Below are 14,997 nucleotides of genomic sequence, written 5' to 3' on the forward strand. Positions count from 1 at the left end.
TTTGTCAATGTGACGTCAGCAGAGGCCGCTGATTTGCTGGCAAGAGCGGTCTGCCATTATCAGCTAGAACCGCCACACCATCTGCCCTTATGAACAATGGCCTATATCATGGAGGGGATCTGCTGCTGACACTGTTATAGGGGAAATGTCTCCCAATTCTGTACTTATGTCCCCCGCTATTGGCCCCTTCTAGGTAAGTCCCCCATGCTGGTATATATGACCCCCCATCCTGGTATACAGTTGTGTGAAAAAGTGTTTGCCCCTTTCCTGATTTCCTATTCTTTTGCATGTTTGTCACACTTAAATATTTCAGATCACCAAATAAATTTAAATATTAGACAAAGATAACACAAGTAAACACAAATGTAGCTTTTATATGAGGGTCTATATTATTGAGGGAAAAAAGTAATCCAAACCTACAGGGCCCTGTGTGAAAAAGAGATTGCCTCTTCCCTTTAAAACATTAATTGTGGCTTATCACATCTTTGGGAAGCGGAGTTCAAATTCCCTTGCCACATCTAGGCCTGATTACTGCCACAAATGTTCTAAATCAAGAAATTGCTTAAACAGGACTTGCCTGACAAAGTGAAGTAGACCAAAAGACCCTCAAAAGACCCTCTATACATCATGCCGCGATTAAAATAAATTTTGGAACATATGAAAAACAAAGTAATTGAGATCTATCAGTCTGAAAAAGGTTTTAACCCCTTAGTGACAGAGCCAAATTTTTAAAATCTGACCAGTGTCACTTTATGTGGTAATAACTCTGGAACGCTTCAATAAATCCTAAAAATAAATAAATAAATGTGACTCGCTACTTCCAACAGGTGGCGCTATAGAGTTAAGTCCTCTTTTTCTCAGAAGAGGCAATTTGCATATCAATAAATCCCAGTGATTTTGAGATTGTTTTTTCATGACACATTATACTTTATGTTAATGGTAAATTTAGGTCAATATGTTTAGTGTTTATTTATAAAAAATATCTAAAATTTGAGAAAAATGTAAAAAAACCTTGCAATTTTCTAAATTTGAATAATTATCCCTTTAATCCAGATGGTCATACCACAGCAGACCATGAATAAATAACAGAGAGAGAGAGAAAAAAAAACCCGAATCGACCCTAAAAAAGTAAAAGTCGCTCAACCCTAGTAGTCACTATTTACAGCAGCATCTAAGGGGTTAAACAGATTTGGAAGGTGCAAACACTGATCGTGGCAGATACAGCAAGTTGTCAGCTATAGTGTACAGCTGACAGCTGCTGGATTGTCATCTGTATGGGGAGGCTATTCTCTTATATATCAGGTCAGTTAAAAGACGTGTTGGCTGTCATTAAGGGGTTCTCAAGCTTTGGGACTCCAGCAAACCACAGTGAGAGCCATTATCCACAAATGGCGAAAACATGGAACAGTGGTGAACCTTCTCAAGAGTGGCATGCCGACGAAAATTACCCCAAGAGCACAGCGAGGACTCATCCAAGAGGTCACAAAAGACCCCACAACAACATCCAAAGACGCTTCAATAAATCCTAAAAATAAATAAATAAATGTGACTCTCTACTTCCAACAGGTGGCGCTATAGAGTTAAGTCCTCTTTTTCTCAGAAGAGGCAATTTGCATATCAATAAATCCCAGTGATTTTGAGATTGTTTTTTCATGACACATTATACTTTATGTTAATGGTAAATTTAGGTCAATATGTTTAGTGTTTATTTATAAAAAATATCTAAAATTTGAGAAAAATGTAAAAAAACCTTGCAATTTTCTAAATTTGAATAATTATCCCTATAATCCAGATGGTCAAACCACAGCAGACCATGAATAAATAACAGAGAGAGAGAGAGAGAGAGAGAGAGAGAGAGAGAAAGAGAGAAAAAAACCCGAATCGACCCTAAAAAAGTAAAAGTCGCTCAACCCTAGTAGTCACTATTTACAGCAGCATCTAAGGGGTTGCAGCAAGTTGTCAGCTATAGTGTACAGCTGACAGCTGCTGGATTGTCATCTGTATGGGGAGGCTATCTAATATATAAAGCTGAATGTGTGTGTGTGTGTGTGTGTATGTGTGTATGTGTGTGTGTGTGTGTGTGTATGTGTGTATGTCCGGGATTGGCATCTGCACCGTCGCAGCTACAGCCACAAAATTTTGCACAGTCACACGTCTGGAACCCGAGAGCGTCATAGGCTATGTTGTGAGGCGAAATTTTAACCCCGCGCGTTCCAATTCACCAAACAATTTTGCCCCTATCTACATAATGGGGAAAAAAGTGAAAGGAAAAGTGTTGGAGGCGTCGCAGCTACAGACACAAAATTTTGCACAGTCACACGTCTGGACCCCGAGGGCGTCATAGCCTATGTTGTGAGGTGAAATTTTAACCCCACGCTTACCAATTCACCAAACAATTTTGGCCCTATCTACATAATGGGGAAAAGTGAAAGGAAAAGTGTTGGAGGCAAATTGACAGCTGCCAGATGTGAACAAGGGGGATTTAAAGAATGAGAGCGATGGCGCCAAAGAGTATATATCGTACAGTTGCTAAGGTGGGGCCCCGACATGGGATACTCACCACACACGGGGATATGAACACACACAAAATGCGCCACACACTACCACGTGCATGAACACATATTACCCTCAGCACACATTTCACCACACATACACCAACCTCGCCACATAAAAGTTCAAACACAAAAGTCGCCGCTCAAAACTCGCCACGCGCAGAACTCGCCACATGCAAAAACTAGGCTCACGCAAAACTCGCCACAAGTGCAAAACTCACCTAATGGAAAACTCGCCACACGCAAAACTTGCACACGCGGAAAAATTGCCACATGCACAAAAGTTGCAACACATGCAAAAGTTGCCTCACACAAAACTTGCACATACTCAAAAGGCACCACACATAAAACTCGCCACGCGCAAAACTCGCCATGCGCAAAACTTGCTGCACACAACTTGCTACACTAACCTGTCACATGCAACTCGACACACAAAAAGTTGCTACACGCATGTTGCCACATGCAACTCAACACACACAACTTGACAAACGAAACTCACCCTAAAACACACACAAGTCTGGTATCCTTCAAAAATAAAAATCTGATTAATAAGCAGACAAACTATAAGAGCAACAAATGTACCATATAGGAAATACGGCAGCTGTCAGTCATATGACCTGTCTATTATGTGTATGTGTGAGCTAATATATACTGCCAGGGGTAGGGCTTCCTGTTGGCTGGGGATTTATCAGGCTGCCAATTTAGCTTACAAATACTGAGGTAAAAATACTGAGCAAATAACGAGTGAACGAGGTCTAATACAGGAGGAGATGACACACAGGTATATACTATATACAGGGGAGATGACACACAGATATATACTATATACAGGAGAGATGACACACAGGTATATACTATATAGAGGAGGAGATGACATACAGGCACATATATATACAGGAGGAGATGACATACAGGTATATACTATATACAAGAGGAGATGACACACAGGTATATAGTATATACAGGAGCAGATGACCTACAGGTATATACTATATACAGGAGGAGATGACATACAGGTATATGCTATATATAGAAGATGACATACAGGTATATACTATATACAGGAGGAGATGACACACAGATATATACTATATACAGGGGAGATGACACACAGGTATATACTATATACAGGAGGAGATGACATACAGGTATATACTATATATAGAAGGAGATGACCTACAGGTATATACTATATATGAGGAGATGACATACAGGTATATACTATATACAGGGGAGATGACACACAGCAGGTATATACTATATACAGGGGAGATGACATACAGGTATATACTATATACAGGAGATGTCATACAGGTGTATAATATATATAAGGGAGATGACAAACATGTATATACTGAGGTGAAAATGAGAGGTGTGAGGTGAAAATGAAAAGGTGTGAGTGCAAAATGAGAGGAGTGAGGGAAAATAGTGGAGTGATCAGAAAATGACAGATGTGAGGTCGAAATGACAAGTGTTAGGGGGGAATGAGAGGAGTGAGGGAGAAAATGAGAGGTGTGAGGGAGAAAATGAGAGATGTGAGGGGGAAAATGAAAGATGCGATTGGGAAAATGAGAGGCGTGATGGGAAAATAAGAGACGTGAGGTGCTATAACTAACCACAGATATTTACTATGCCCAGGCAACGCCGGGCTCTTCAGCTAGTTCTCTTATATATCAGGTCAGTTAAAAGACGTATTGGCTGTCATTAAGGGGTTCTCAAGCTTTGGGACTCCAGCAAACCACAGTGAGAGCCATTATCCACAAATGGCGAAAACATGGAACAGTGGTGAACCTTCTCAAGAGTGGCATGCCGACGAAAATTACCCCAAGAGCACAGCGACGACTCATCCAAGAGGTCACAAAAGACCCCACAACAACATCCAAAGAACTGCACGCCCTACCTAAGTTAAAGTCAGTGTTCATAAGAACGAGACTGGGTAAAAATGGCCTACATGGTAGAGTTCCAAGACGAAAACCACTGCCGAGCAATTAGAACATAAAGGTTTGTTTCAGTTTTGTCAGAAAACATCTTGATGATCTCCAAGACTTTTAGGATAATACTCTTTGAATTGATGAGACAGAAGTTGAACTTTTTGGAAGGTGTATGTCTCATTACATCTGGTGTAAAAGTAACACATCATTTAAAAAAGGAATATCACACCAAGAGTAAAATATGGTGGTGGTAATGTGATGGTCTGGTGCTGTTTTGCTACTTCAGGACCTGGAAGACTTGCTCTGGTAAATGGAACCATGAATTCTGCTGTGTACCAAAAAATCTTGAAGGAGAACGTCGGGCCATCTGTTCGTGACTTCAAGCTGAAGCACACTTGTTTTATGCAGCAGGACAATGATCCAAAACACAACAGCAAGTCCACTTCTGAATGGCTTAAGAAAAACAATATTAAAGGGAACCTGTCACCCCCCCTCAGGCGTTTGTAACTAAAAGAGCCACTTTGTGCAGCACTAATGCTGCATTCTGACAAGGTGGCTCTTTTAGTTATGCTCCCTGCACACGCTGAAATAAACGCTTATAAAATGTGCCCCCTCATACCGTGAAATTGTCCCGGGGGCGGGTCTTTCCCCCCAATCAGACGCAGCACATCCATCACTCCGGGCCTGTGCACACCGTGCGCCGCCTCCTGTTGCTTCATTATCGTCCCTGGCGCCTGTGCTGTAAGTTCGATGGGCAGCGCAACTGCGCATGCGCAGAAAAAAAATACTTATAGCGCAGGCGCCAAAAAACGCTAATGAAGCAAGAGGAGGCAGTGCCCGGCGCTCACAGGCCTGGAGTGACGGCTGTGCTGCGTCTGATTAGAGGGGAAAGATCCACCCCGGGACGATTTCACGGTATGAGGGGGAACATTTTATTAGCGCTTATTTCAGCGTGTGCAGGGAACATAACTAAAAGAGCCACCTTGTCAGAATGCAGCATTAGTGCTGCACAAGGTGGCTCTTTTAGTTACAAACACCTGTAGGGGGTGACAAGTTCTCTTTAAGACTTTGGAGTGGCCTAGTCAAAGTCCTGACCTTAATCCGATTGAGTTGCTGTGGCATGAACTTAAAAAGGTGGTTCATACTTCAAAACCCTCCAATGTGTAATAATTATAGGGGATAATTCAGGAGACTCTTTGCGTGGAACAAGACAACAGGACACAGTTTTATAAGTGGTAAAGTTTATATTATCACACGGGTCTAAGGGGTATCGTTTCTTCTTATGGAGAGTGACATACCATCTCTGGCTTGTCATGGTATGGAGGCTTATTTGCCGTACAATGCTCCTCTGGGAAATTAAATATGCAAATTGCCTCTTCTGAGAAAAAGAGGACTTAACTCTATAGCGCCACTGTGTCTGCGAATTGAGATACTGATTTGGCTTTTTTCCTAAGTCATATTGCACGACTCGTTAGAGGGTTGATTTTGACTTGTAGGATCGCTACGTCCAACAGGTGGCGCTATAGAGTCAAGTCCTCTTTTTCTCAGAAGAGGCAATTTGCATATTATCACACGGTGATTCAAGCAGGTGCAGAGAGAAACTCAAGTCCACAACACTTGGTGCAAATAATAAGCGCAGCTTAGCAGTCAATAGGAAACTTCAGAGGTAGATGCAAACAAACAGAAAGTCTATGAAGCACAGTTATACTTGATGAAACTTGACAGGAATAGATCCTTGACTTAGTCCAGACACAGATAGATATGCTATTAGGCAGTTCAAATCATATCTTAGCTCAACCAGAGAGGCCTGGTTAATAGTCTCAGGTTTTGCAGAGCAGAAACAGCTTACATGTCCAGCAAATGCAGATGGAAGTAACACGAGCAGCAGATGAAGGAGGATTACTGAACACTGGTGTATGCAGCAGGAACTCAGAGCAGAGTGGAAGGATCTCCAACACAGGTTCACAGGAGCAGGTGCAGGTGCAAGGCCAGGGAGTAATCAGGAGCTGGATGCAAGGCAGAATAATCTAGCACAGACTGAAGGCTGGGGTGGAGTTTTATAGCAGGAAGACAAGTGCACATGAGACCAAGGACGCCATGTTGGAAAAGGGCAGTAATGCACAAAAAGTAAAAAATGTTCAGAGTCCTGACACAATGGGGCTGAATTGCAACAAATCTGCAAAGAGGAGTGGGCCCTCCAGTGAAAATCATTCTTGGGGGCCACCATGCTTAAGGGGTACTAGCTGCAGAGTCTTCCCTTAGCTTCCATCTAGTTAAGCTGATAATGAGGGAATTTTTTTCCAGCTATATACCTGTCCAAACAATCAACTAACAAATCAGCAAAACACTCATTTGTTGGTGCAACGATTTTTCTACTTGATTTAACCCCTTCGTGACATGCGCCGTACTAGTACGGTGCTGCGGCAACTGCAATTGTGCCAGCCGCAGTACTAGTACGGCGCACCGATCACCGCGGTCTTTCACTGTAGTGAAACACTTGGGGGTTTAAAGTTCTCACAACACATCTAGATAAGTTCCTTGGGGCGTCTAGTTTCCAATATAGGGTCACTTGTGAGGGGTTTCTACTGTTTAGGTACATCAGGGGCTCTGCAAATGCAACGTGACGCCTGCAGGCCAATCCATCTAAGTCTGCATTCCAAACGGCGCTCCTTCCCTTCCGAGCTCTGCCATGCGCCCAAACAGAGGTTCCCCCCACATATTGGGTATCAGCGTACTCAGGACAAATTGGACAACAACTTTTGGGGTCCAATTTCTCCTGTTACCCTTGGGAAAATAAAATTTTTGATGCTAAAATATCATTTTTGTGGAAAAAAATATATTTTTTTATTTTCACGGCTCTGCGTTATAAACTGTAGTGAAACACTTGGGGGTTCAAAGTTCTCATAACACATCTAGTTCCTTGTGGGGTCTAGTTTCCAATATGGGGTTACTTGCGGGGGGTTTCCACTGTTTTGGCACATCGGGGCTCTCCATACGCGACATGGTGTCCGATCTCAATTCCAGCAAATTTTGCATTGAAAAGTCAAATGGCGCTCCTTCCCTTCTGAGCTCTGCCATGTGCCGAAACAATGGTTTACCCTAACATATGGGGTATCGGCGTACTCAGGACAAATTGTACAACGACTTTTGTGGTCCAATTTCTCCTGTTACCCTTGTTAAAATAAAACAAATTGGATCTGAAGTAAAAATTTTGTGAAAAAAAGTCAAATGTTCAATTTTTTTTAAACATTCCAAATATTCCTGTGAATCACCTGAAGGGTTAATAATCTTTTTGAATGTGGTTTAGAGTACCTTGAGGGGTGCAATTTTTAGAATGGTGTCACTTTTGGGCATTTTCTGTCATATAGACCCCTCAAAGTCACTTCAAGTGTGAGGTGGTCCCTAAAAAAATGGTTTGGAAAATTTTGTTGTAAAAATGAGAAATCGCTGGTCAAATTTTAACCCTTATAACTCCCTAACAAAAAAAAAATGATGTTTCCAAAATTGTGCTGATGTAAAGCAGACATGTGGGAAATGTTGTTTATTAACTATATTATGTGATATAACTCTCTAATTTAAGGGCATAAAAACTAAAAGTTTGAAAATTGCTAAATTGTCTCAATTTTCACCAAATTTCCATTTTTTTCACAAATAAATGCAAGTCATATCGAAGAAATTTTACCACCATCATAAAGTACAATATGTCACGAGAAAACAATCTCAGAATCACCAGGATCCGTTGAAGCGTTTCAGAGTTATGACCTCATAAAGTGACAGTGGTCAGAATTGTAAAAATTGGCCCTGTCACTTAGGTGAAAACAGGCTTCGGGGTGAAGGGGTTAAAAGCATCCTTATCGGCAGCAGATAATTTTCTGTAAACAAGACAAGTGCTGCCGAGAACAATGATATTCTATAAGCACAGGAAGATTGTATTAATTAGACATGTGCCATATACAAACCAAACACAGGACACATACACACCAGTCACACACTAGACACAGGACACATACACACCAGTCACACACTAGACACAGGACACATACACACCAGTCACACACTAGACACAGGACACATACACACCAGTCACACACTAGACACAGGACACATACACACCAGTCACACACTAGACACAGGACATATACACACCAGTCACACACTAGACACAGGACACATACACACTAGTCACACACTAGACACAGGACACATACACACCAGTCACACACTAGACACAGGACACATACACACCAGTCACACACTAGACACAGGACACATACACACCAGTCACACGCTAGACACAGGACACATACACACCAGTCACACACTAGACACAGGACACATACACACCAGTCACACACTAGACACAGGACACATACACACCAGTCACACACTAGACACAGGACACATACACACCAGTCACACACTAGACACAGGACACATACACACCAGTCACACACTAGACACAGGAAACATACACACCAGTCACACACTAGACACAGGATACATACACACCAGTCACACACTAGACACAGGATACATACACACCAGTCACACACTAGACACAGGACACATACACACCAGTCACACACTAGACACAGGACACATACACACCAGTCACACACTAGACACAGGATACATACACACCAGTCACACACTAGACACAGGACACATACACACAAGTCACACACTAGACACAGGACACATACACACCAGTCACACACTAGACACAGGACACATACACACCAGTCACACACTAGACACAGGACACATACACACCAGTCACACACTAGACACAGGACACATACACACCAGTCACACACTAGACACAGGACACATACACACCAGTCACACACTAGACACAGGATACATACACACCAGTCACACACTAGACACAGGACACATACACACCAGTCACACACTAGACACAGGACACATACACACAAGTCACACACTAGACACAGGACACATACACACCAGTCACACACTAGACACAGGACACATACACACCAGTCACACACTAGACACAGGATAAATACACACCAGTCACACACTAGACACAGGATACATATACACCAGTCACACACTAGACACAGGACACATACACACCAGTCACACACTAGACACAGGACACATACACACCAGTCACACACTAGACACAGGACACATACACACCAGTCACACACTAGACACAGGACACATACACACCAGTCACACACTAGACACAGGACACATACACACCAGTCACACACTAGACACAGTATACATACACACCAGTCACACACTAGACACAGGAAACATACACACCAGTCACACACTAGACACAGGACACATACACACCAGTCACACACTACACACAGGAAACATACACACCAGTCATACACTAGACACAGGATACATACACACCAGTCACACACTAGACACAGGACACATACACACCAATCATACACTAGACACAGGACACATACACACCAGTCATACACTAGACACAGGACACATACACACCAGTCACACACTAGACACAGGACACATACACACCAGTCACACACTAGACACAGGACACATACACACCAGTCATACACTAGACACAGGACACATACACACCAGTCACACACTAGACACAGGACACATACACACCAGTCACACGATTAATACACACCAGTCACACACTAGACACAGGACACATACACACCAGTCACATGCTAGACACAGGACACATACACACCAGTCACACACTAGACACAGGACACATACACACCAGTCACACACTAGACACAGGACACATACACACCGGTCATACACTAGACACAGGACACATACACACCAGTCACACACTAGACACAGGACACATACACACCAGTCATACACTAGACACAGGATACATACACACCAGTCACACACTAGACACAGGACACATACACACCAGTCACACACTAGACACAGGACACATACACACCAGTCACACACTAGACACAGGACACATACACACCAGTCACACGATAAATACACACCAGTCACACACTAGACACAGGACACATTCACACCAGTCACACACTAGACACAGGACACATACACACCAGTCACACACTAGACACAGGACACATACACACCAGTCACACACTGCATTATTTCACAGTGAATAATGAGTTCAGGAGGCAAGGGTGGAGGCGCAGTGGAAATGAGTGCAGAAGTATTATTTCTATAAAAATATGTTGCAGTGTTTGTGTTTGTATGTGTATGTGTGAGCTAATATATACAGTTAATTAATCTGAGCTCTGATTGGTTAATATAGGCAACAAAGGACATTCTCAGTATAACAAAGCTTGTGTGAGGTGATAGCATGTCAGTTAGGGTGTGTTGGTGGAAAGGCTGATGTCAGTCACATTACCCCTATGTGAGAGGATATAGAAACTGCCAGTTACAGACTATTTTTACCACAATAATGCCTCATAAGAAAAGGAATTCCATGGCACGAATGTTTCTGCTGGACTGTTTTCGAGCCAGCTGTTGAGTATTGGAGATGGCAAGGCACCAGTAAACTCAACCACTGGGCAGATCACCTTCCCAAGCAACTTTTGTTGCATTGTGACTTCCATTGAGGAGTGGAAAGCAAAGGTTTTTCCAAATATTTAACTCCACTTCAAAAATTCTGGCTGGCTGTGTGAAAGGGCTATTCTAGCTCCCAAAATGACAAAGTCAACAAGATCAATCTTCAAATTCTAAACCTCCTTCCAGGTGTGTGCACAACCTACAAGTCAGTGGATACAGTAATAGACCCTGCTCAAGCATTATTTTATCCAACTGAGTTCCCCAATTCCTTGGAGCCACAAGGACTTCCTCCTCACAACATCTTTCTAAAACCTGGAGCACCTATTCTGCTATTGAGAAATTTGGATCCACCAAAGCTGTGTAATGGAACAAGACTCTTGATTAAGAACCTGTTTCCACATGTAATTGAGGCAACCATTTTGACAGGATGTGCCACAGAAGAAGATGTTTTCATTCCAACAATTCCTCTCATTCCATCTGATTTGCCTTTTGATTTTAAACACCTCCAGTTTCCTGTTCGACTGGCATTTGCTATGTCCATCAACAAGGCTCAGGGACAGTCCTTGAAAGTAGTTGGAATCGATTTACAATCTCCATGCTTTTCTCATGGTCAACTTTATGTGACCTGTTCAAGAGTTGGAACAGCCAAAAATCTGTTCGTCTTTGCATTTGAAGGAAAAACTAAGAATGTCGTTTATCAAAAGGCTCTCGAATAAGTAGTAGAAGATTACTTCACATTACTTGGCCAATTTAGTTAAATCTGTGTGGAATATCTCTGGTGTTGAAATATATGTTGTGAAATGCTTCTATTAGCTTAGTTTTTGCCTTTTAATAATTACATTTCTATCTATTTGTTTTGTGGTTTTAGTGTGCAGAATACATTTTTGTTAACACATTCTATTTTGCTAACAGCAGTTATTAACCCTGGCGAAGCCGGGTACTACAACTAGTTAAGAATAAACGCTGTGTCGCCACACCCATCAAGTTATTTCATTTTATATTTCAATAGACCAAACTTTTTCAGATGTAGCGAAAACCAAATATTTTTAAAAATATTTCTTTATTTTTAATATTTTTATTGGGGGAAAAGATGGTGATATATATTTTTATATTTTTTCTTGTATTTTTTAAAACTTTTTTTTTTTTACTTTATTTTTTAGTCCTCTCAGGGAACTTCAACCTGTAATTGTCTGGTCACCTATACTATACATTGCAATACCATACTATTGCAGTATATAGTGTGTTAGGAGTCGAGTTTCCTCTGCTGCACAGGAGGAATCTCGATCCGTGTCTGCTGCGGTCTCCCATTCGGTATCGGCCGCAGTGGGCTCTGCTCAGCGGAGACGTCGCTCCCAGTGTCTCGCTGGGGCTGATTCGGTGCATAGGGTCACTACTGCCTTTTCTGGCTTTCCTATGGTACCCTGCACTGATCTGCGGCGAGCGAGCCTCTCTGAGACTAAGTCCTTGTTTACTCACACTGAGCATGCCCAGGGCAGGGTCTCCCATTGGAGGTCGAGGGCCACATGTTCGGTCACATGCTCAGGTGCTGCAGTACATTCCATTGGTCCTTCTGGAAGGTCCTGAAAGGGCAAAACATGCTCAGGTACTGCAGCACTTTCCATTGGTCCTTCTGGAAGGTCCTGAAAGGGCAAAAACTTCAGTAGCAGCTTCCTGTGCTGCAACTATATAAACTGCGCATGACCGCACGGCCATGCGCTAGTATCGTCTTATGCTATATGCTTTGCGCCAATGTGGTCATGTGTTTGAATGTGTTGAGGGACCCGGCTGAAATAAGCCCCTAGAATGCTGGCACCTCCGGCGAGGAGATTGTGTTTAAGTGTGTTCAGGGACCCGGCTGAAATAAGCCCCTAGAATGCTGGCATCTCCGGCGAGGAGTTTTGTATGCATGCATGACCACTCACTGCTCACATCTGGGTAGTTGGCCTGTGCCTCTGTGAAAGTCTAACAGGGCACAGAGCTTTCCTCTCGCGGTTACTCTGTGAAGCTAACAGAGTTGGTATATACCGCCATATAGAGCCGCCATTATTTAGCAGCAGGTGCTTTCCTGCACGGTGGATCCCGGGTTGCGTACGCACCAATTCCATTTAATAAATTATATATTTGGTGCGTTCCGCCAACCCTAACAGTATACTAGCGCCAGGATCTGGCTAAGTAATGGCAGATGAACAGCGATTGCAGGGGTACATCCAGCTGCTGGAGGGCCGGTTGGCGTCTCTTGAGCGTGCAACCTCGGCGGTGGATGTTACCGCAATAGCTGTTCAGGCTGCTAGCGTGGCTGCAGCAGCTTTACCCACTGCCACCTCTGTTCCGACCATATCTCACCTTCCTTTGCCTGAGAGATACTCTGGGGACAGTAAGTCCTGTAGGGGTTTCGTGAGCCAATGTGGTATACACCTCGAGCTTCTGGCTGCACGTTTCCCTACTGAGCGGGCAAAGGTGGGATTCATAATCTCTCTCCTGTCGGACAGAGCGTTGGAGTGGGCTACGCCGCTGTGGGAGCGCAACGATCATGTGGTGCGGAGTGTTCCTAGGTTTCTGGACACTCTGAAACAGGTCTTTTTAGGACCTCAAGTCACCCATGATACAGCGCTCCAACTGCTGGCTTTGACTCAGGGTTCAACCATGGTCAGCCATTTTGCTGTTCACTTCTGGACATTAGCGTCTGAGTTGGAATGGCCAGATAAAACCCTCATTCCCGTATTTTGGAGGGGGCTGGCTGACCATGTGAAGGACGCTTTGGCCACTAGGGAGATTCCCGCCACACTGGAGGAGCTCATAGCCGTATCTACTCGTATTGACCTCCGTTTTAACGAGCGGAGGTTGGAGCGAGCCCAGTGTAGGCAGAGGTTTCGGCTGGCTCCCACCTTCGCCAAACCTTTGGAATCTCCAGTCCAGGCATCCAAGTCACATGAGGCCTTAGAGGTGACATGAGCGGGATCCAAGTCTCAGTCTGCCCGTGCACATAAGGTCCGTCATGTTTGCCAGCAGTCAGGACACCTTGCTTCCAAGGGTCCTCAGCGGTCGGGGAAACGTCAGCGTCTAGTGGCAGTTGGAGGAGGTACACTAGACACGGCGACGTTTGCCTCAAAGTTGTCCTTCAAGGGGACAATTACCATATGCCCATCCACTCTTATGGTCGAGCTATGCATGGATTCTGGGGCAGAGGGTAACTTTATGTCTTCCGCTTTTGCCCAGCGTCACGCAATACCCTTGGTGATGCTCGCCAAGCCGGTAACCGTTCGAGTGGTAAATGGGTCAACACTACCTTCACAGATTACCCACCAAACCATTCCTTTCACGCTATCTGTGTCTCCATCACATCAGGAGATAATCTCCCTATTAGTCATTCCTGAGGGAATTGATAAGGTCCTGTTGGGGATACCATGGCTTCGCTACCATTCTCCTCATATTGAGTGGTCCTCTGGGAGAATTTTGGGTTGGAGTAAATCTTGCGAGGGTAGATGTCTGAGGGAGTGCGTTCAGGTTGCTACTACACAGGTACCCGCAGATCTTTCCTCTCTCCCCAAGCACTATTGGCCCTATGCAGACGTGTTCTCCAAAAGAGCTGCGGAGACCCTTGCGCCTCACCGCCCCTATGACTGTCCTATTGACCTCTTGCCTGGTGCTGAGCCTCCCCGGGGTCGAGTCTATCCGTTATCTCTCCCGGAGACGGAGGCAATGTCCCAGTACATACAGGAGAATCTGGCAAGAGTATTCATTAGGAAGTCAGTGTCACCGGCAGGGGCAGGGTTCTTCTTCGTACAGAAGAAGACTGGAGACTTACGTCCATGCATAGACTACAGGGGTCTTAACGCCATCACCGTTAAGAACAAGTACCCACTACCCCTGATATCTGAGCTGTTTGATAGGCTACGGGGAGCGAGGGTATTTACAAAGTTAGATCTGCGGGGTGCTTACAACCTGATTCGCATCCGTGAGGGGGATGAATG

Source organism: Ranitomeya imitator, chromosome 4 (genome assembly GCF_032444005.1).
Source record: "Ranitomeya imitator isolate aRanImi1 chromosome 4, aRanImi1.pri, whole genome shotgun sequence".
Taxonomy (NCBI): Eukaryota; Metazoa; Chordata; class Amphibia; order Anura; family Dendrobatidae; genus Ranitomeya; species Ranitomeya imitator.